This window comes from Symphalangus syndactylus, chromosome 10 (genome assembly GCF_028878055.3).
Source record: "Symphalangus syndactylus isolate Jambi chromosome 10, NHGRI_mSymSyn1-v2.1_pri, whole genome shotgun sequence".
Lineage (NCBI taxonomy): Eukaryota > Metazoa > Chordata > Mammalia > Primates > Hylobatidae > Symphalangus > Symphalangus syndactylus.
The window spans coordinates 30517442-30539597 of record NC_072432.2 but is presented as its reverse complement, the minus strand read 5'-3'; the positions used below and the strand labels follow the sequence as shown (position 1 = coordinate 30539597).

Sequence of the window (22156 nt, the reverse complement as noted above, 5' to 3'; positions counted from 1 at the left end):
TTTAGCATTAGGTATATCTCCTAATGCTGTCCCTCCCCCCTCCCCCGACCCCACAACAGTCTCTGGAGTGTGATGTTCCCCTTCCTGTGTCCACGTGTTCTCATTGTTCAATTCCCACCTATGAGTGAGAACATGCAGTGTTTGGTTTTTTGTCCTTGTGATAGTTTACTGAGAATGATGGTTTTCAGTTTCATCCATGTCCCTACAAAGGACATGAACTCATCATTTTTTATGGCTGCATAGTATTCCATGGTGTATATGTGCCACATTTTCTTAATCCAGTCTATCGTTGTTGGACATTTGGGTTGGTTCCAAGTCTTTGCTATTGTGAATAGTGCCGCAATAAACATGCGTGTGCATGTGTCTTTATAGCAGCATGATTTATAGTCCTTTGGGTATATACCCAGTAATGGGATGGCTGGGTCAAATGGTATTTCTAGCTCTAGATCCCTGAGGAATCGCCACACTGACTTCCACAATGGTTGAACTAGTTTACAGTCCCACCAACAGTGTAAAAGTGTTCCTATTTCTCCACATCCTCTCCAGCACCTGTTTCCTGACTTTTGAATCATGGCCATTCTAACTGGTGTGAGATGGTATCTCATTGTGGTTTTGATTTGCATTTCTCTGATGGCCAGTGATGATGAGCATTTTTTCATGTGTTTTTTGGCTGCATAAATGTCTTCTTTTGAGAAGTGTCTGTTCATGTCCTTCGCCCACTTTTTGATGGGGTTGTTTGTTTTTAAACCTTCCTGGCTCATTCTTGCCTCGGGGCCTTTGGGCCAGCTGTTCCCTCTGCCTGGCTTACTCTTCTTTTGTAGCTGCCCCACCCCCCACCCCCAACCCTTATTAAGTCTTAAATATCCCCTCAGAAAGGCTTCCCTGACCCCTTGCTCTACATCAACCACATCAGCCTTGCCCTGACTCTGACTGATTTTTTTGAGTGGTATTGACTGGTCTTCTTGTTTATCTGTATGTTCCTGTGTTAGAACGTGAACATCAGGAGACAAGGGAATCTGCCTGCCTGCCCTGCTGCAAATTTACATAGGGGCTGGCAGGTGTTAAATATTAGTGGAATGAATGGCGGAGTTGCTCTTCTTGTCCTGAAATGTCAGTACCTGTTGGAGCCAGTGTTTTCCTGGCAACTCTCCTAGAGAGCCAGTATCGGAGAGCTCTAGGAGGGTAGCATCAGAGGGCTCTTCATTTCACCTCCACCCCCAGAAAACTAGCAACACATAACAACAGAGCCTCATTCTTATTTAATCTCTGACTTTTTCTTCCCCTAGAGCTGCATCCTGTGGCCCTATAACACTCCTCTCCGAAAGGACCTGCCAGAGACTGGAAGGGTTGACTGCTGCAAGGACCAAGGTGGGAATTGCTGTGCTACCATCTGGAAACAGTAGGTTTGGTGCTTCCTGCTGCTATAGCATGAGTCTAACTTGCATCAGCTGAAGGTTGGCTGTCTATCAGTTATCCTGCAGCATTGCTGCTATCTTCCCTTCTCTGGTTAAGACATTCATAAATGTCTTAACTCTGAGAATTTTTATTTCATCCTCAGGAGAGTCTTAAATTTCAAGCTCTTTCAGGTGAATGGATGTTTTCTCAGTCTTGGATTGCCGTTTTAAATGACAGCGAGAGAGATAGAGGTAACCCCAAAACTTCCTAACCTGTTTGCATTACTGCCAAGAGAGAGCACTCAATTGACTGTCTCAACCATGCCTTAAGAAAACAGAAAATCTTCAAAGAAATATCAGTCAGCCATGCACCTTTTAGCAACAGTACGGAAATTACTAGCAAAGTTATTCTGTTTTTATAGTTATCTACACCAAATTTAAAGAGCTGTGGCAGTTATACCCATTCTATGCCCACTGAGGAAGAAGAGGTTTTGCTTGTGTGGTTGAAGCAGTACAACTCAATTCACTGCCTAGAGTACTTGGAATTTTATTTCAAGTATAATCTTATTCTTGAAAATAAAAACAGTTGCATTTTTTAGTGCAAAAGATTTTCCCTTTTCTTGCTATATCTCTGGGTACCTTAAGACTAGGGTTCATTTGACCCTGATGATAGCTGTTTTGGTTTTTTTTACTTTTTATCATTACTGTTTATTGTGGTGTTTGCCTAAAAAGATTTCTACCCTAAGATGGACACCAGGACCATGTAATCCCAAATTATTTAAAATAAATATTTGTGGGTAATTAATATTATTCAGCACAGTATTCTGTAACATTATTTGTCTTCTGTGAAATTCATAATAATTCTAGGAATGTTGCTAAGGTTAGAATGCCTACTTTGAGCTGGTACTAAGAATGGCAGCTATTTCTAAATATTTGACACCATTTTGATATCTTTCCCTTTGTCTGGTGGTGTCTGTCTCATTGAAGCTGAGTGAAGAAAAGAATTCATTTACTCAACAAATACTTACTGAACGCTTTCTATGTGCCAGGCATTCTTGTCAGTGTTGCGAATGAGGCAGTGAACAAAACAAAATCCTTTCATGAGCTTTAAAAAAAGCTCTTGAATATCCTCAGCCAACAAACCAGAGCAGGGAGGCACAGAGGACTCGCCTCACTCTCAGGTATTCTGGGGAAACCACCTTCAGGATGGCAGATGGACACAAGCAGGAAAGGAGAGAGTAGAACCCTGATTTGGAAAATAAAGTAGTCTTATGTTCTAATTTAATCACTGCAGAATTTTAGAAGCGTATTAAAATAATAAACCAAAAAAAGGTGCTAGGTTGATATAACTTGGGCTTGAAAAATAAAGGATTACTGTTTTTTTTTTTCCTTTGCAATGTCCCACACACTTGATGTAAGGATTACTTAAGTATACCATTTTCATACATTTTGCATTCACAGAGTCTGCCCAAATTCTGCCTCCACCATCCTCTCAGCCTCTGTCAATGTCTAATGCATCCTTCCAGAATTTCTTTATGCATAAATAAGCAAATAGGAATATTCCTATTTGCCCCCTTCATAATGTAAAAGATAGCATACTATATTTCTCTGCAGTGTATGTTTTTTTCCTTACAATATATGTAAGAGGACTTAATAAGCGAGTACTAAGACACTTTCCTCATTCTTTTTTTAAAGCAGTTACAGAATAACAGAGTCCATTTATGGATGTTCCACAGTTAAAATAGTGATCTATTGATAGACAACCTTTGGGTTGTGGCCAATTGTTTGCTCTTAAACAATACTGCAGTAAGTAACTGTATGTAGGTTATTTTGCATGTAGACAATATATCTATATAAACTTGTAAAGTAGAATTGCAGTTCATAAAGTATATGTGTAATTTTAATGGATATCATTAAATTGCCTCTCTTAGAGGAAGGTTTTCTTTTTCTTTTTCTTTTCTTTTTTTGAGATGGAGCCTCTCTCTGTTGCCCAGGCTGGAGTGCAATGGTGCAATCTCAGCTCGCTGCAATGTCTGCCTCCTGGGTTCAAGCAATTCTTCTGCCTCAGCCTCCCAAGTAGCTGGGATTATAGGCACCCACCACTGCGCCCAGCTAATTTTTGTATTTTTAGTAGAGACGGGGTTTCGCCCTGTTGGCCAGGCTGGTTTCGAACTCCTGATCTTAGGTGATCTGCCTGCCTCGGCCTCCCAAAGTGGTGGGATTACAGGAATAAGCCACTGCGCCTGGCCAAGGTTTTCTTATTACATGTCTACTAGAAACTTGTGAGAGTACCTGCTGTCATCAGCGTCTGGATATTTTGCCAATTCTCATAGCTTAAATGTCAGACTGGGTTGCATGCCTTGGCAATGTGTTCTTATAGCATCCTGAACTTTCAATTATCTAAACATTTATCTCCCTGTGTGATAATGATTTGTTTGTTTCTCCAACCAGACTGCAAGCTTTATGAGGCCAGGAACTAGGTCGGTCTCTTTCACCTGGCCATAACAGACATTCGCATATCTAATGAAGTTTAAATACATTTTCAAAAGATGAGACAATTAGTGGTAATTTAGCTCTCAGGGTATACAAATGCAGTAAACTGACTTGCTGTCATAGATGGGGCTCTACTGCTATTTAATTATTAGAAATCTTCAGTTTCAGCATGGGAACAAACATTCTTCTTTTATGTTACTGAAATTTATTTTAAGCAGGTAGTCAGCAACACATTCATGAGGTTAAATCCTCAGTTATCTGCTGGCAGTTTGATGTCCCAAGACCTAAATTCAATTTTGAGAATCTGAAGAAATAAGCTTTCTACTTCCAGTTATGTGTGTGAGCCAAAACATTTTACAGGGCTTCAGGAGGTCCACCTATCAACTACTAACCCCAAATTAGAAAACTTGCTTGAGAGACGTGGTTAAGGACTTTGAAATATTTTGGAGAGTGATTCAACCCTCTTATTTCTTGCCACTAGTAATTGCAGCCTACAGTTAGCCAGTTCTAGATAATGAGGGTACTCTTTTCTTAAATCTGTTATGGACTTTGGTGGAATGCAAGAATTTTTTAATATGGAAAGATTTTTGTCCTTAAATATGCCTTTCAAAAAGAAAAATATTTTGGAGGAGATAAAGGATTAACATATGTTTAAGTTGAAAATCTTTGCTAAGTAAACTCATATACCCATTTTATAGTTGTTAAAAAAGTGAAGTAATTCGTATCTATTTGATTTTTAATAGTTCTTAACGAATATCAGGCATACTGAAACCCCAAGGTTAGGATGAATATTATTGGATGAAAGGAAGAAAAAATAATAATTTTCTAAACAATTTTTGTATCCTCCTGTCCATAAACATTTAATAAATCTAGAACTCAGGACTGTCCCACTAAGATTAGGAGTAATATTTATTTATGCACACCCTTACATCTTATTTTATTTTTTCTATAGCAGGCATGTCCTCTGACAAGAAGAGCAAAAACGAAAGAAACAACAACAGAAACCCCAGTATTGGGGCAGTGGTGGGGAGGCTTTTCTAAAACCATTTTTCTTTTTCTGAATATTTAACACACAGAAATGACTGGGAAAGTAGCGGAGACATAAAATAATAGAGGAAAAGCCATAACTGTTGGAGCATGTATATGGAGTGCAAGCCCAGAGTGTTTTGTTCTAGATTTTTGGCTCCTAGAGTCACCCAGGCACACATGCTAACTTAAATTTGAAGATGAAGGTGAGTAAGGTGACTTTAGGCCAGCTTTGCTATATATTTGTGTTCATGACGGTATTGGAGGGTGAACCTCCTTGATTCCGAAGCTACTTATATTGTGGTAATCAATTCTCGTTATCAAGAAAAAGGGACAGATATGCAAATATGTGAGGGAACTAATTCTTTTAGGGATGACAAGTAATTTCCATGATACTGTATAACCTTTCCCTTTTATATGTAAGAACTCTGTAATTAGCTTTGTCTTAAAAGGTTTTTTTCAAAACTCTATAGGAAGAATAGTAGCCTGTATTTCAGCTACAAAGGATCTGTTTATTCTGCGTACAGCATAGTGCCTTTTGAATGCTCCTGACTTAAAGAGAACGACTGAAGGAGCCTCTACCAACAGTGAGAAAGTGGGAAAGAACGCTGTCAAGTTTAAGCACTAAATCAGCAGTCTAGTGTTGGGAGGACATCGTGCTGAATAGACATCTGCCTTGTATCTGACTGTACCTGTGCCTGAGTTGTCTTCATCCTGCCAAACACAAACAAGTTACTAGGCAACAGGAGTGATTCAGATGCTCTGAACACCTCACTGAATGAAATGTCTAACCACAATGTTTCCAGGAAATGCCTCCTCTAAAAGTCACTGGGCAGCCTGATAAACATTTGCATGTGCCCTGAGGTCAAGTGACCTAGAGCTTCTAGCTTGTGTGTTATAAGGTGGGGCCTGCTAATGTTTGGAAGAATGCCACCTTACTGGGCAAACATGGATAGTTTGCATGCTCCTACATGGTAACTGTGAGGAGGAAGCGTTGGGGACAGGACTGGGAGAGGTGCAGTCTCTCCCCAGAAGTCACCAGGATGGAAATCCATTGCCCTTAGGTCACATCTCTAATTGTAAAAATAGCCCAAGATCCCAGAAAATCACAACATAGCATGGTACCAGGAGCCTGGACTCAGATGCATTCAAATTCTACCTCTGTCACTTGTTAGATTTCTAACTTCATACCTCAGATAGGGGTGGTAATGGTGACCACCCTATACAGTAGTTGTGTGTATTAATGTTAGTATTCGGGGAACACTAGAACTAGCATCTGTCATAAACTCTGGGAAAGCATTAGCTTGCTCGCCATGCTGTAGACAGCTCCTTGAGAGGTGGGGGCTGAATTGTGAAGGAATGAAGAAAAAGAGAAGTGAGGTCTTTTCCAAGGATGTATTTATTCTTTTATGATTTGGAGGACTGCAATCATAGAAATTTTGACCATAAAATCATTTAAGAAAGCTCTTCAAGGTCTTTCAGCACTACATACTTCGAGAATTATGTATCAAAAAATGACTTTAGGGTTATGCAGCGGAAAGGCCATGCGATCGTGGAGCACTGCTTTAGGGCTTCCAGTGGATATGTAATGCTCTGAAGCTAGATATGGCTTTTTGCTTTACTGTTTTTTTCCTTCTGTTGTATCCCCTTTTTATATAAGATATAATAAAAATGCAATCACAAAAAGTAAACCACAGTAAGTCGGATGAAATGTTTGGGCTCTGTGACACATATGGAAACCATAATTATACAGACACGTTAGTGACTCATTTAGGAAAAGAAAGGTACCTGAAGCTCTCTGGGAAAGGGTAAGATAATTCAGGTGTCTTTGAGTGTGTGGGCTGCCACATTCATTCAACTGCTATTCTAGGGCTGGGCTGCAGGTTTTTGGCTAGTGGCCAGGAACACCAACACAAATAGGACATGGACTCTGTCCTTGCAGCTCATAACCAGCAGAGGAGATGGCCCTGGGTTAAGCAGTGAGCTTTAAAACCCTGTGCTGGGCTGAAGAGATGTGTAGGAGCATAGCTATGGGGAGAAAGCCAATGGCATTCAATCTCAATCTGATCTTTAAGAGTTCTACTTTCTCTTGAATTTATTTTTGGAAGGGAAATCAGAATGTTAGAGAATTGTGTTGGGAATGTGTCACCACATGCCAGGCTGGTGGCTCTGCAGTTCCTGAGCAGTGTTTTGTAGTAGTGACTAAACCCTGCTCTGAGAAAGTGGTGACATTAAGAGATGCAACAGAGAGTAAAAGTAGTTGGAACCTTTCTTCCTGAACCTGCAGAGTCTCTCTCTCTGGTTCTGTCTTTGCTGACTGAGAGATGGTGGTGTTTCCCAAGGAAGTAGTTGGCCTGAAAGTCAAAAGGATGAAAAGGAATGGGGAGTGACTCTCAGAGTTGCCTCAAAAGCCAGTCATAATAGTTAATTTTGAATTAGGTAGAAACTCTGGTCAGTTGTACAACATAAGTACATGACGTTTTATTCAATAGCTATAAAGATTTCTTTTAAAATGTGTTTTTAATTGACAAAAATTATATATATTAAGGTGTATAACATGATATAATGATTTATTTATTGCCAAAATAATGGCCTAGTGACTTAAGGTTAACTTTTCAATCTCTATAAAAAGTAAAGGAGAAAGCCCGTTGAACTGTAAAATTTTCCAGCTTTCTTTGAAGTCACAATATATAAAGTGCTTCAATGAATTTAATGTTGAAGGTAGAATCCCTGTTTTATATGCAGTCTTATGCCTTGAATAACTTTCTGTAAGTGTATGTTGGTGTGGGGAAAATGCATTTAAGTTTGGTTTATTTTTTAAAGAGCCCAGAGGTTTTTCTATTTTATTACCATTTACATGAATTTAGATTCTCCATCTTTCATCAGGTATCTTTATGTTACTTGGTAGAAAACTATATTAACATTATTCATAAAATATTACTGAACAAACATAACATTTTCAAAAACAGCCATAAATAATGCCTCAAGTGATTCAAATAAGCTTCGATAGAATTCACGTTGTTTATATTTGTTTGTTCCAAAAAGCATTTGAGATAGGAACTTATAGTTTTAATTAACAAAGTTCTAAGACATAATCAGCTGCTTTCTCAAAGCTATCTGGCTTAGAAGTGTATGTCATGTATGATGTTAAAACTGGAATAGTCTGCAACCCAGAAAAAAATATACAATCTGGGATTGCTAATCTATTATGAGAGAGGTCTCATCTAGCTTAATACTGTAAATTGTCTACCTTTAAACATTAATGCTAATGGAATTTATAGTTTAACTTTAAATCAAAATACGCAATTTCAGATTACTTGGGATATTATTATATTTCAATTGTAAGTATTTTGGGAAAGGCCTTTTAAAGCACCAACTATTTATAAACACTAACCAGTTTATACTAATTGGTATTATATTATTTCCTAATTTTGAATCTGCATCTGTATAATGGTCAGTTAGCATTATAAAGCATAATACTTTTTTATATTCTTTCATGTTGGCCTCTGAGCTCACCCAATAACTTTTCCATTGTTTACCTTCTAATTAACCATCTCTTGTTCTAGGGAATATGACCTTTCAGCTACAACTTTATAAAATTATTTTCATTAGCTTTAATGCCTTATTTCTTCTCTAATACACCTGAATCAGGGGCTCTTCATTAAGATCTTATTTAATTGGTTTCAGTCCTGGTGGAAATCCCCCCCCACCCCCATAGTCTCCTCTTGTTCCATTCAGATGCCTTAAGTAGTGACTAGAACCTAATGGGTGATTCTTCCATGAATTTATTTTCCTTTTCATGTGGCTTATTCTGACTGTGTGATTGCCACAAGAAATAAAAGTATAAGATCAACTATAATATGCCAATGGCCAATCATTTAGCATAGCCCCTTATTTGAGAATGTGATAGGGGTAGGACAGAAGAAACTAAGGACCAAGGAGATTGCATTAATTCTCATCAAGTGGCAGAGTCAGGGTTGGAACCTGGATTTTAGGATTCTAAGATGTTACAATGTACATTTGACCTGTGTTTAATTTGCTTCTGAGATTAGCAAGGGCATGTTGTAGGGGCAATGGTTATTGAATAAACTTTTGTTATTTATTAATAGTATTCACATGGATGTGTTATCCACAAATTATCTACATCAAGCTAAATAAAAATACCAAGTTAAAAAAAACTCTTGGCTGGGCATTGTGGCTCACACCTGTAATCCCAGCACTTTGGGAGGCCGAGGTAGGTGGATCACCTGAAGTCAGGAGTTGGAGACCAGCCTGGCTAACATGGCAAAACCCTGTCTCTACTAAAAACAGAAAAATTAGCCAGGCGTGGTGGTGTGCACCTGTAATCCTAGCTACTCAGGAGGCTGAGGCAGGAGAATCGCCTCTGACTGACTCTCCACCTGAGAGGCGGAGGTTGCAGTGAGCTGAGATTGCACCATTGCACTCCAGCCTGGGCGACAAGAGCGAAGCTCTGTTTCAAAAAAAAAAAAAAAAAAAAAAAAAAAAAAAAAAAAAAAGTGTTTGGGAAATATTGATTTCTCATATGATGGGACCAATCTCACGGTGGTGTTCTGAGCACTAACTCATATGATGGTTAGTACATTCTTTATCAATCTTTATCAATAAATTACCTTACCCTACTTCTTTTCTTTCTGTGAGACATGAGATTTTTATTTACCTTTTTAAACTTTCTTTGGTGAGGTCACTAACATATCTTTTATTTTGTTTTATATAATGATATATTTTTAATATGGCCAAGAGTCTTAGAAATCTGTAAAGTAATGGTGTTACACTGAGAAAACTACAACCCAAGATTGCAAAATTACTGACCCAGGATGAATCATGACTTGTTTGTGGCCAAATTGAGAGAGAGATTCTGGTTTCTTGACTTCTGATCCAGGGCTTTGTCATGGCACTATGAGTTTTTAAACTTCTTTAGCCATAGAACCCAGATTTCAGATGAGATTTTGGGTAACCCCTCTAAAATAGTAGGAAAAGCAGAGCTCCTCAAGTTGAAAGGAGATGGAGGCCTGAAGACACATGCACATGGCCTCCCCAAGACTGTACTGTAACATACTGCTCTCCTCGACATAGTTCACAACACAGATGAAGGGTGTGCTCCTTCTCTCCTCCTCCAAATATGGTCTAGTTCTTTTCTGGAGCATTTCTGTCCCCTATATCTGAAATGAACGTAATTGGAAAGGTTGGAGGAGATACCGACCCAGCCGGGGAATTACATTTAATAAATGCAATGCCAGTCTTCCCAGTTGATTCTGGAACATTTTTCCTGTGTGTCAAGAGGAAGCAGCAGGGGAGATGTTGCTATGAGAATCCACTGATGTCTGATGTTGGTTCTTCTGACATAGCAGGGCTGTGCTATCCCATTTCTTTTTCTTTGCTGTAAGAATTCACCCTGAAGCTGTGTGCTCATTTGCGATGCTTTTTCCCAAAGAGGGGTAGAACAGCCTGCCGAGTCAGAACTACCAAAGTACCAAATGCTGGCTTCACTGCTTACTAGTTGGTGACCTTGGGCAATTCACTTAATATCTCTGTGCTTATCTGTAAAACATGGGTAATATTTAACCTCATAGAGTTGTGGGGATGATTAAATAAGATAACGAAGGCATTTAGAACTATGGCATTTGGGCAATAGTAAGTACTATATGAGTGTTAGCTATAGCTCTTATTCTTAAGTCTAGGCTATATAAATTTTTTTTTATATGGAACACTTCGCGAATTTGTGTATTACCCTTGTGCGGGGGCCATGCTAATCTCTGTATCATTCCAATTTTAGTATATGTGTTGCCGAATCGAGCACAGGCTGTATAAATTTAAATCATTAATAGGATACATAGTCAAAATTTTTAAACACTTGGAAAATATTCCAATCTAGTGTTGTTAAACTGAAATAAAAATATATTTTTGGCAGAGAAAATATAGCATAATAGTGATAAAGTCCAATTAGCTCTGCATGATCACAATGTTGATGAAATTGTTTAAAGTGTATATTTGTAAATACTTTTCCAAATAAAAGCTTAAAATAACAACAAAGCCACAATATAATAATCATTTGGGTTTGCAATATAAATTAGATTGTTAAAGGCTTGGAGAAATTTTCACTTTTGCTTAGTTTTGCATGATTTTATCGTAGGTAAGGAAAGCTACACAAAGTGGTCAACCAACATTTCCTAGAAAACTCTTTTTGACAGTTGATCTTCAAATTAAGGTTTCTGATTGCACTTCAGTAAAAACCTCTGCAAAGAAAGTGTGTATTTAGGCCGTTATCTGTTGAAGAGCAATAATGCCCTTGATGAGTGCATTCTTATTCTTAAAGTTGCTGCCCACCAGGTGCGGTGGCTCTCGCCTGTAATCCCAGCAGTTTGGGAGGCCTAGGCGGGTGGATCACCTGAGGTCGCGAGTTTGAGACCAGCCTGGCCAATATGGTGAAACCTTGTCTCTACCAAAAATACAAAAATTAGCTTGGCGTTGTGGTGGGCGCCTGTAATCCTAGCTACTCGGTAGGCTGAGGCACAAGAATTGCTTGAACCCAGGAGGAGGAGTTTGCAGTGAGCCGAGATTGTGCCGCTGCACTCCAGCCTGGGCGACAGAGTGAGACTTTGTCTCAAAAAAAAAAAAAAAAAATTTGCTGCCATTTTCAGAATAAAATGAAGCCTTTTTCCGCTCCTGTAACCATAGGATTCTGGAGCCCTATTTTAGAGTTAGGATTTTCTTTTTCCACTATCCCTTTTGTACCTGCCTTTAGCACATCTGGATATTTTTCACATTTGAAAGTTTTATGATTATTGAATATTATGTTCAAGTAATTTTGTGCATTTTCTTACTATTGACAGCCTTTGAACAAGTCTGATTTGTACTTACAAAACACCATTTTTAAGAGATTTGTGTAATTGTGCATGAATATAGGTCAAAAGGTAGAAGTAAAGAATAGTAGCCATACCATGAACATGTTGGGCACAAAGCACCCAAGAGAGGAAGGTTGGTTTCTTAAGAAGCAGAAAGTTATAAATTAGTGTTTCTTTTTAAAAGGGAATTTAGGGGAGAGGGGACACTGGGTTTTGTAACCCAACTGGGTAGTGAGTGCTGTATTTGAAAGCTCATTTCTAGGTCCAGTAGCACATACCAGGGAGTTGTAGCAGGAAAGGTTTGTTGGAGGATGTGACATCTGCTGAGACCTGAAGCACGAGAGCCAAGTGTGTAAGCAAGTGGATGGGATTGGGAAGTTTAGGCTGCTAAAAAAATTTTACATAAAGCTTGATAAGAGGGGATATTGCATGTGAAATGAACAGAAATTCAGTAAATATGGTGGAAGCGCAGGATTTAGGGGATGGAAAAAAAAACTAGTTTCAAAAATTGAGGCTAGAAGTGAAGGTAGGGGCTAGATTATGAAAAGCCTTGTAAGCAATGCTAAGAAACAACAGATGTCAGAAGGACATGCCACCATCTAAAAAGCAGTCTTGAGAATAAGTAATTGGATAAAGGTGACCTGACTAGGTATTTGTTTTTTTAAGTAAATTGTGTTAACTTTGTTAGGTGTAAAAATGGCATTAGGGTCATGTTGGGGAAAAAAGAATATCTTACGGATGAAATTACATGGTCTCTGAGACTGCTTCCAAAAATACAGAGTAGAGGACAGATTAAAAAAAAAAAAAAGATTTCCTGTGGTAATTGTTATAGCTAACGGGGTTCACTGTAGTATTTTCTACTTTCATTATGTTTGAGATTTTCTATTATAAGTTTTTTCTTAAGTCAAAATAAGCAATGGACTTTTGGGTCATAGGGAGCCATTTAAAATCTTTAACGAGGTCAGTAAAGCAGGAAATAGATTAGGAACAAAACCAGAGAGGAAGGGAGTGCTGCATTAAATACCATGATTGTGTAGCTGTCAGTTTTTCCTTGTGTAGGAATGTCCATGATTTTTTATCTTCTTGGTGAGCTGTTCTCTATTATCTATTTTCTCTTAATACTTTTACTTTGTACTCTAGTTGTAAAAGTACTAGTGATGCCTGCTATTCCTAATACTATATCAGCCTTTTATTTACAAAATAATCTTGTATGTGTCTTTTTGGTGGATGGATTGGATCCATTTAAAAATTGTTGTGGCTGTTGATTTGTTTGGACTTATGTCCGTCGTCTGTAAGTAAGAGATGTCTGTGAAAAGAGAGCAGAGGTAAATAGATGTGAGATTAAAATGGACAGGATTTGTAGTGATTTTCAGGTGAGCAGGGGAGGGAGTTTGAAGTTGGGTAAAGGCTAACATTTATTTACTCCGAGTAGCTGATTGGATGGTGGTACCGTTTACTGTGATAAGAAATGGAAGAGGAGGTACGTGAGTGGAAGGAAATGGCAAGTGTGTTTTGGTACATGAGTTGTAAGCATCTGCTTTTTCTTTGTTCTTAGAGCTATGAACTCTTAGATGGAATTCATTCTTTTCCTTTAAAGATACCCGCCATTAACCCATGATCACTTTTGCCAATTTTAAGATTGCCTCTAAAGTGTAAATGCACATTAACCAGAATGTCATTTTTGGTTACGTTTGGTTTGGTATAAGCTTTGGAAATGGGCTCCCAATGTCCTATGCTTATTGATGCAGATTATGCTGTAAGAGATAATTTTAGAAACAATAAAAACAAAAACTCATTTTCTAGGCTGCTTCTTTGTTTCATGGGAAGCAAAGAAGTGTAATTCTTTGATGTTTTTAAATATAAATTTTTAATAGCATGTTTATATTTTAAAAAGCAATTTAAAGTGATTATTTATAGGCAAGCACTTTTATTTATATAGTCATCAATGACAATTAGATTTAATGGAAATAAGATTAAGTATAAAATTACATCTTTTAGCTTCCTAATGCTAATTGAACATTGAGTTTGTAATGTTTCCTGACTACCTCTTGGCATTATGTTCAGGTTTAGAGACAGCGATTTTAATCATCCTGTGTTTTTCTAAGCCCATTTCACCCTTTAGAAAACAGTTTTGATCATAGTTCACTCCCATGGATAGACCAGTGCCAAACCAAATAGGATAACTACTTGGCTGATTTTCTATTCACTGCTGATAGGCGGAGCTTGGCATTTTAAAAGGCTGTTAACAGAGAGAGAGACTATTTTACGTATTTCTGATTTTATTTTCAGTTTGTATCTATATACCCTAGACGTTTTAAAAATTCCTGTTAAAAGTTATATATAACCAGTCTTTTTCACATTTTATTTCTGTCATTTGAATTTACTTTTTACTTTTACATCTACCTGGCATATGGTTTCACTAAACTTCAAATGTTATTTCAGGCTGTTTTCTAATTTGTAAAAGCTTTTATCTCTCATTGTTCTTTTTAAGTGACTTCTGCTTGGGAAGAGGGGAAAAAGCAGTTACTGAATCAAAACTGCCTTGAGGACGGGAGCCAGCTTTCTCTTCTGCTGCCTTCCTTAGCATTTAGGACCCAATTCTGCACAGAACAGGAGGACATAAATAATTCTGTCTTTGTTGGCTCTCTGTTTACTTTACCTTCTAGGCTATCAGCAATAGTATTAACAATTGCTACATATTTAACCGGCAAGTACTGGTATCTTGGGTTTGATCACTGTTTTTCATTCAATCCAGGGTACAGTTTTAAAAGTTTTCTATATGTATAGTTTCTATCCCATTTACTCAAGATAAAATTTAAAAATGTCTGCATTGAAGGTCAAATTCTGAATTCTTGTTTGATAGCTTTAACTTTTATGTCTCCACATAATGCTTTTGTTTTTATTCTTCCTCTGCTTATAATATTGCATCTTTAGCCTTTTTTAAAAAGCCTAATATGCGTTAAACACTTATTTTAAAAAACAGCACTGGGATGATCAATTAAATAAAAGTCCATCATGACCAGTGTAATTAGAGTACTATACACGTGCTATTTTGATCTATTATAGATAGAAAAGAACTCAAAGGCAAAAATCCATAATTGAGTAAGCATGGGAGCATCTTCAGAGGAATCTTTTTTTTTAAAAAAAAAAAAGTTATATTAGTACAGGTTTCTAGAGGGCATTTACTGTAATTGGATCTCAGTAGGTTGGAACATAGATGTTCCTGATGTTCTTTTGACCTGATGGTGCACTGATTTTTCTTTCTGACAACAGCTGTTCATTTAAAATTTTAAATCGAGTGTTATCTCATAAGCCTGGTGAGCCTAATTTGAATAGCCACCCTGTTACTTTAACGTCCCATCCTGCTTTGTCTTCGTAGCACTTTTAATCTTTCGTTATTATTGTCTTACATTAGCAGAATTCAAGCTCCATGAGGGAAGTGACTTTTTTAAAAATTGTTATATCCCTAGAACAGTGACTAGTACATAGTTGGCACTCACTAAATATTATTGAATGAATAATTATCTTAGCCAAGCATAGTATTGTGCACCTGTAGTACCAGCTACTCAGGAGGCTAAGGCAGGAGGATTGCTTGAGCCCAGGAGTTAGAGGCTGCAGTAAGCTATGATTGTGCCACTGCACTCCAGCCTTGGTGACAGAGTGAGACTCCTTCTCTTAAAAAAAAAATACGAAGAACAACCTTTGTCTTTTTAGGCAGTAAAATTAAAACATGCTGCTTATTTATTTTTTCAATGCAAAAAAAGATAAAAAGTGAAATAAACGTTCCATGTAGTATCACCCTTCCAGTAACCATGTAATTTATATAACACAATTTTCTTTATATAATATACATTTATTTATAATGTAACTAGTCCCATTTTGATGGACAATGTGGTTCTGGTTTTTCAGTCTTACAGATCCAGAATCACTTATCCACAATTTCAAAATCTGAACAGTAGTAGAATTACTATGTCAAAAGATAAAACCATTTCTAAAGCTCATCATATATTTACAAAGAGATTCTCAAAAGAATGGTACCAATTTATGATTCTACCAGCAGTTCACTGCAGTTTTTATGCTCCTTTCTGATTACAGCTTAAATTACATTTTAATGGGATTTGTTTCAAAATAACTTTCCAGTGTTCCTTATCCATGAATTAGAATAGGGTAGAAGCTTGTGTGCTAATTTGTCAATGAGACATTCTGTAGGAAGTTCTTATTATTGGTAATTGGGAAATATTTAGTCACGGGAACTCTTTCGCCTACGATTTGTCAGAGAAGGTATAGGGGAAATCAGCTTCAAATAGGAAGTAAAGAAATGAGTTCTGACTCACCTCAGATTTATCTTCTACTTCTGTTTCTCTACTCACTGTGTAAGTAGATATCAGCAAAAGTTCTTCTCTGTTACCCATGTTTTCTCAGGGTTTAGATTTCTGAAATCACTTGCCTTCATGTACGTACGAGGGATATGAAAAGAATGTGAAAATGAAAAACTGACTTAATGTGCAAAGAAAGATGAGCATCAAGGCCCCAAATGAAAGCCTTGATTATATAAATAAAATTATATTTTATATATTATTAATCTAAAATTTATTATATACTTATGCTGTGTTTATTTACATACAATAATGAACTGTTCCTGATAGAGTATCTGACTTTTTCACGTGGTAAATTAGTTTTAATTGTGGTTCTGTATATGATTTACTATTGCCACAGTAGAAATATTTCAGTTCAGTCTGTAGAATTTTAGCATCATGTTGCTGTGTAAGAGCACCTGCCCACAGTTCCCACCACAATTTGGATTTTCATCCAAATACTCGGGATTTTAATGGCAAGGATTGATCCCCCTGTAAGTTTTACTTTTACAGAACATGTCTTACTTTGGGCTCCTAAGAACTATTCAAGTGCAGCTCCAGTGTCTACCTTCACTTTTCCACATTTTTATTCTCTTTTAAGGCTTTATTGCAGAAACTCTTACTCTTGTTCAGCTATTCTTTTTCCTTTCCAAACTCATTTCTCTCTTCTGATCACCTTCTGAAGGAACAGCTTGGATACGTTGGAACTAAATTTCTTGTTTTATAATATATCTAAAAGAAATACAAAATAAGAGCTGTATACCGTGTTCTAGGTTTTTGCAAAAGAAAAACAGGCAGTTCACTAGGGATCACAGCATAATTAACGGTGTACAAATAGACACTCCACAATCATTATTGTGCCAACAGCCACCAAAGCTTTGTGATGGAATGTTCAAGCTGTGTACAGGGGGCATTACTTTAGTAGAGTAGGCAACAAAAGACACATTTGTTTATTAGAAACTTTGCTTTGCAACTTTGTGAACCAGCACAGTTGATCGCAAATGGAAATAAAAGTCTTGAGTGAGCTGTTCTGCCTGTTTTAAGAGAGAAATGCATCATCCCCTGAAGGTTACTGGATTAGTTTACTTGCTCTAGAGCTAGCAACATAGGGATTTAGTTCTAAAGAACCTTATTTTTCCCCAGGAGACTATGTCTGTTCGTAGCCATTCTGAATATCCATATACTAAGCCACTAATATTATCTCAAACAGTACTTAAGTGCTATGATGAATAAACCAAATTTATTTCCAAGTGATTTTTTTAAGTATACAAACTTTCTAGGGAACATTTTGGAAATTTACATTTTATGGCAGTTTCTTCATTTCCTTGATTTATTAGAATAAATGAAAATTCGATAGATATTGTATAAGTATATTTTATTAAGTATCAATATCATCGTCACTTACATTCCTTAAAATTGTTTAAATGGTATTCTGTTAGATTCATGATTTTAATCTTTTAGGTAAATTTCATGTCTTAGGTTATTCTCTTTGTGTCTCTACCTCACGTCTTCAGTGAAGGGTTGGGTTTAGATATCTGGGTCCCTCTTCCTAGAGCCAAATTTGAAGAACATAAATCATCATTATTAGGTTATTTGCAGAAACCAATCTCTGAAGCCTATGATTGGCAGCACTGGTCAAATAAGTGCTTTTAAGAGACAATTATTTATTTAAAAGCAACATAACAGTTTAAGTTCTAGGAGAACCGACAGCCTATTACAACAACCTTAATAGCTTTAGAGAAGGTATACCTTTTTATAGTTTCATACCACTTTAAAGCAGTGGCTTATTTAGTCACTCATGCAAAAGCAACTCTGGAAAAACAGCCCTGCATAAATCGTTCTGTTATAAAGACACATGCACATGTCTGTTCATTGCAGCCCTATTCACAATAGCAAAGACACAGGATAACCTAAATGGCCATTGATAATAGACTGGATAAAGAAAATGTGGTACATATATACCATGGAATACTATGCAGCCATAAAAAAGAATGAGATAATGTTCTGTGCAGGGACATGGATGGAGTTGGAGGCCATTATCCTTAGCAAACTAATGCAGGAACAGAAAAACAAATACCATGTGTTCTTACTTATAAGTGGAAGCTAAATATTGAGAACACATGGACACATAGAGGGAAACAAAATACACTGCTGCCCACCTACCGAAGGGTGGAGGGTAGGAGGAGGGAGAGCATCAGGAAGAATAGCTGATGGATGCTGGGCTTAATACCTGGGTAATGAAATAATCTGTACAACAAAACCCCATGACACATATTTACCTGTGTAACAAGCCTGCATCTGTACCCCTGAACTTAAAAGTTAACAAAGAAAAGAAAAACAGCCTTGTATTTTTAAATGGAAGCGGAAAATAGTATAGACTGTATATGAATGGTGTACGTTGTTTATTACTTTATTTGTGGAACATTTTTGTGGTTGGCATAAGAAAATGAAAAATGGAGGATTTACAGTCCTTTCTGGGTCTTCTGTGTTGTCTCCCTTTCTCTATTTTTTCCTTTCCTTTTAATGAAGACCCTGCTCTACCTTGAAGAACCCAGGTGGTCTGAAGCATAGGACTTCAGGACACTAGGAGCTTTCTAGCCCTCATGCTCCCCACTCCACAATGCCCTATACTAAGGCCTGGTAAATTGCAGCAAGTGATGGAACTAAACTGTTCAAAGTACAGATTCTAGAACCAACCTTCTCCTTAATAATTTTTCAGTGCCCAATTCCTGCTTCTAGGAAACGTGCCCCTAAACCTCTCAGGCTGTATTAAGCTATTTCTTGAACTCATTTTGTTAGCACACAGCACAAAGCACAAATGTAATAACCAGTAACCCATTATATTTTAAATAAATATCAATGTCTAATTCTAGACGTTAGACTCCTACAAGGAAATGATACTGAAGTGTATCTAGGTGCCATTTCTGCAGCAGCACAGGGAGTGAGTAAACTTCCTATTCTTAGGCATGTGCCATCCGCTATACCCACCAAATATTCTAGCCACAGCACCTGGTTAATGTTTCTCCTCAAGTCTCTGCCTTTATCTCCATACAGAGCAAGATTATCTAACTCATTTCTATAGGTTTTTGCTTGAAGGTAACTTTGCTTAAATCTCAAAACAGAGTGGTAATATCTCTTCCATTGCACTAGTAAAGACCAAGCAATGTTTCAAGAAGTCATTTTTAAATACCGTTTCAGTGGCCTGTTTTTATTATGCTTTGCAACATTTTTTTGAAACAGTATGAAATATATACACTGGTCTCCATGTGGTAGAGGGAGCAATCAATATGTGGGTTTCTAAAATAATCTGAAGGTCACAGAATACAAGAGCTGTATTAAAATAGAGGGTTATAAAGTTATTTTAAGAGAACTATTCTTTTTTTTCATTTCACTTTTTATCCTGATTTTTCTGCAACAAGATTATGTTTCCAAATCTAGGAAATTTTTCGTGGTTGACAAGGAAATATACTGTTGACTTTGATTATGATCTATTTACTTAGAAGGAGATCTCTAGTTTCATTTAGAGAGTGTTATGTGGTTTGGGGAATATAATGTTAAACTACTAGACTCAGGTTTTGCTTTTCTTTCTTCCCTGGACTAGCCATTATTCTTAGGAGAAAATATTAACTCCAATATAAGTCATAAATATCTTATTTTAAAACTATTAAATGGGACTGGGTGTGGTGGCTCACAGCCGTAATCCCAGCATTTTAGGAGGCTGAGGTGGAAGAATCACTTGAGGCTAGGAGTATGAGACCAGCCTGGGGAAGATAGCAAGACCCATATTTCTACAAAAAAAAATTATTTAAAAAATTAGCTGGCATGGTGGTGTGCACCTGCAGTCCTAGCTACTCAGGATGCTGTGGCAGGAAGATTCCTTGAGCCTAGGAGTTTACTGCAGCCTGGATGTCAGAAAGATATCCTGTCTAAACAAAACAAAACAAAAATGACTAAATGGGATGGTTTTTAAGGTTTTCAACACCTCTCACTTCAATAGGTAATCTATGCAGCCTCCTATTACAGAGTAAATTAAACCCTGAGGTATTAAAACCTAAGAGAATCAGTTTCTAGGTATATAAATCTTCGGGATATATAAGGAAAGCTAGGAATGTAGAAGCAGATAATTATCACTGTTGTTCAGTTAGGCAGTTATATTTAACCTTACTGATAAAGCCCCCAGGGTGTTTGGCCTAAACAAGTGCTGGCTGCTTTTGTTTGACCATTAAACATGGAACAGGTAATGCAAGTTGTATGAAATGTTTCTAGTGACCACGTGTCTATCTTGTACGAAATGATTCTAGTGACCACATATCTATCCTGTAAAGTTTTTTTGTGAATTAGTAAAATGATAGTTTAGGTTATTGAAAGTGCGAATGTCTGTTTATATTATATGGACTTCCTTTGTTCATCTGCTAAAGTAGATAAGCATTTTAACACAAAGCTAAGCCTTCAACCCAACTTATTCTCTGAGGCCATGTGTATGTCATACTTCACTAGCAATAAGTCCAAAAACGGATGGAAAGTACAAAATTTCCGCCTCTTTCTTTCTTTCTTTTTCTTCTTTTTTTTTTTTTTTTTTTTTTTTTTTGAGATGGAGTCTCACTCTGTCACCCAGGCTGGAGTGCAGTGTTGTAATCCCGGCTCACTGCAACCTCCACCTCCCAGGTTTAAGTGATTCTCCTGCCTCAGCCTCCCGAGTAGCTGGGACTACAGGTGCACACCACCATGCCTGGCTAACTTTTGTATTTTTAATAGAGATGAGGTTTCACCATGTTGGCCAGGATGATCTCGATATCCTGACCTCATGATCCACCCACCTTGGCTTCCTAAAGTGCTGGGATTACAGGCGTGAGCCACTGTGCCCGGCCTCAGCCTTGCTCTTTCTACTAAACACCGAAAACATCTAGGTCAAGAAGGAAGACACTATTTGGGGAGTCCCGTCTTCCTTGCCCTACAGAAACTCTAGATGTGTCAGAAATGGAGCTGGGGAAAGGGGGTTGGGAGCAAGCATAAACCATCATTTGGGAAAAGCTCAAATGCATGATATGCTCCCCACTCTCACACCTTAACTTTGAGAACCTCTCATCTAGGGTATATTTGAATGGAAATGTGAAGAATTATTTTAAATATCCCCTAGTCTTTGACCTTGTTTTACAGTCTTCTTCTATCTTCAGGGTTTGGGTAGCCCTATCTATCTTTCCATTAACGTACCTACCTATCTAGTTAATCTACCTACCTACCTATTTATCTATTCTCTCCTTTATTTTTTCATTTGTCCATTCATTCACCTTACTGCATTTTCCATATTGTACCATGGATTATTAAAGTGACTTCCCATGTGACTCCATCTTCTTTTAAGATTCTCCTTCTGGAGAGCTTTAGCTTCACAATCCCAGGGCTGCAATTTCTCTCTTTCCAAAATATGCTAAGAATCAGATTTAATCATCAAATTTTCCAGTCACCAACAGAAAGCCTCACAACTAGGAAATGTCTAAAAAAAGAAGCCAAACTTTAAAATATCCTGTGGAACTTCCAATTGTATTGAAGGTACTTTATTATATCAACGTCATTAAGGCAGAAACAGTTGATACAGGTGAGCAGTCTTCCACTATCTTTGTGTGCTACCCTGTGGACTGCAGATCATCCCTGCTTGTGAGATACTCTCAGTTCTACAGTTCATTGTTTTCAAATTTGTACAGCTAATATTTGCTGTGGGTAAGTACTGTATTCATTTCAACAAGTATTAAATGGTCTACCTGGCCATTTTTTTTTAGTGAGAAATAGACCGATTTTCCCCCTTTTAATCTAACAGTAAATTTTGATGAATTTTGATAGAAAATCCATCTTCTTTGTCATTTCATGTTGTTTAGTTACAAGTTTATTTTTAGAGCACAGTTTACACAAATTTTGTTAAACAGTTTGCTTTTCATTAGATAGTTCTTGATCTTGTCTGTAGAAAATTTAGAAATGTGTGTTATTTCAGAGTCACTGCAAAAGTAGTGCTCAGCTGGTAAGTACAACACCT

The 22156-nt window shown here is 37.3% G+C and overlaps 1 protein-coding gene, 1 long non-coding RNA gene and 1 other non-coding gene across 10 annotated transcripts in view; 1 reads left to right on the top strand and 2 right to left on the bottom strand.

Moving 5' to 3' along the window:
* The window catches only part of SGMS2 (sphingomyelin synthase 2), a 100176-nt gene that overhangs the window by 32356 nt on the left and 45664 nt on the right, over positions 1–22156 (top strand). For 6 of the 8 annotated variants that reach the window (XR_010114038.1, XR_010114039.1, XM_063611100.1 and 3 more), the window contains exon 2: positions 1287–1368. The gene's annotated coding sequence lies outside the window, so the exon portion shown is untranslated. Of the gene's footprint in view, positions 1–1286; positions 1400–22156 lie in introns of all 8 variants that reach the window. The other 2 variants (XM_063611104.1, XM_063611098.1) reach the window with 1 other exon arrangement.
* On the bottom strand, positions 6269–16785 carry LOC129492019 (uncharacterized). The gene is made up of 4 exons (XR_008660702.2): positions 16657–16785; positions 16111–16223; positions 9744–10093; positions 6269–7267 (listed from the first exon to the last, which is right to left on the bottom strand). It is a non-coding gene; the product is annotated as an uncharacterized lncRNA (long non-coding RNA).
* LOC129492375 (U6 spliceosomal RNA) lies at positions 10628–10731 on the bottom strand. Its single transcript, XR_008660836.1, has one exon. It is a non-coding gene; the product is annotated as a U6 spliceosomal RNA (small nuclear RNA).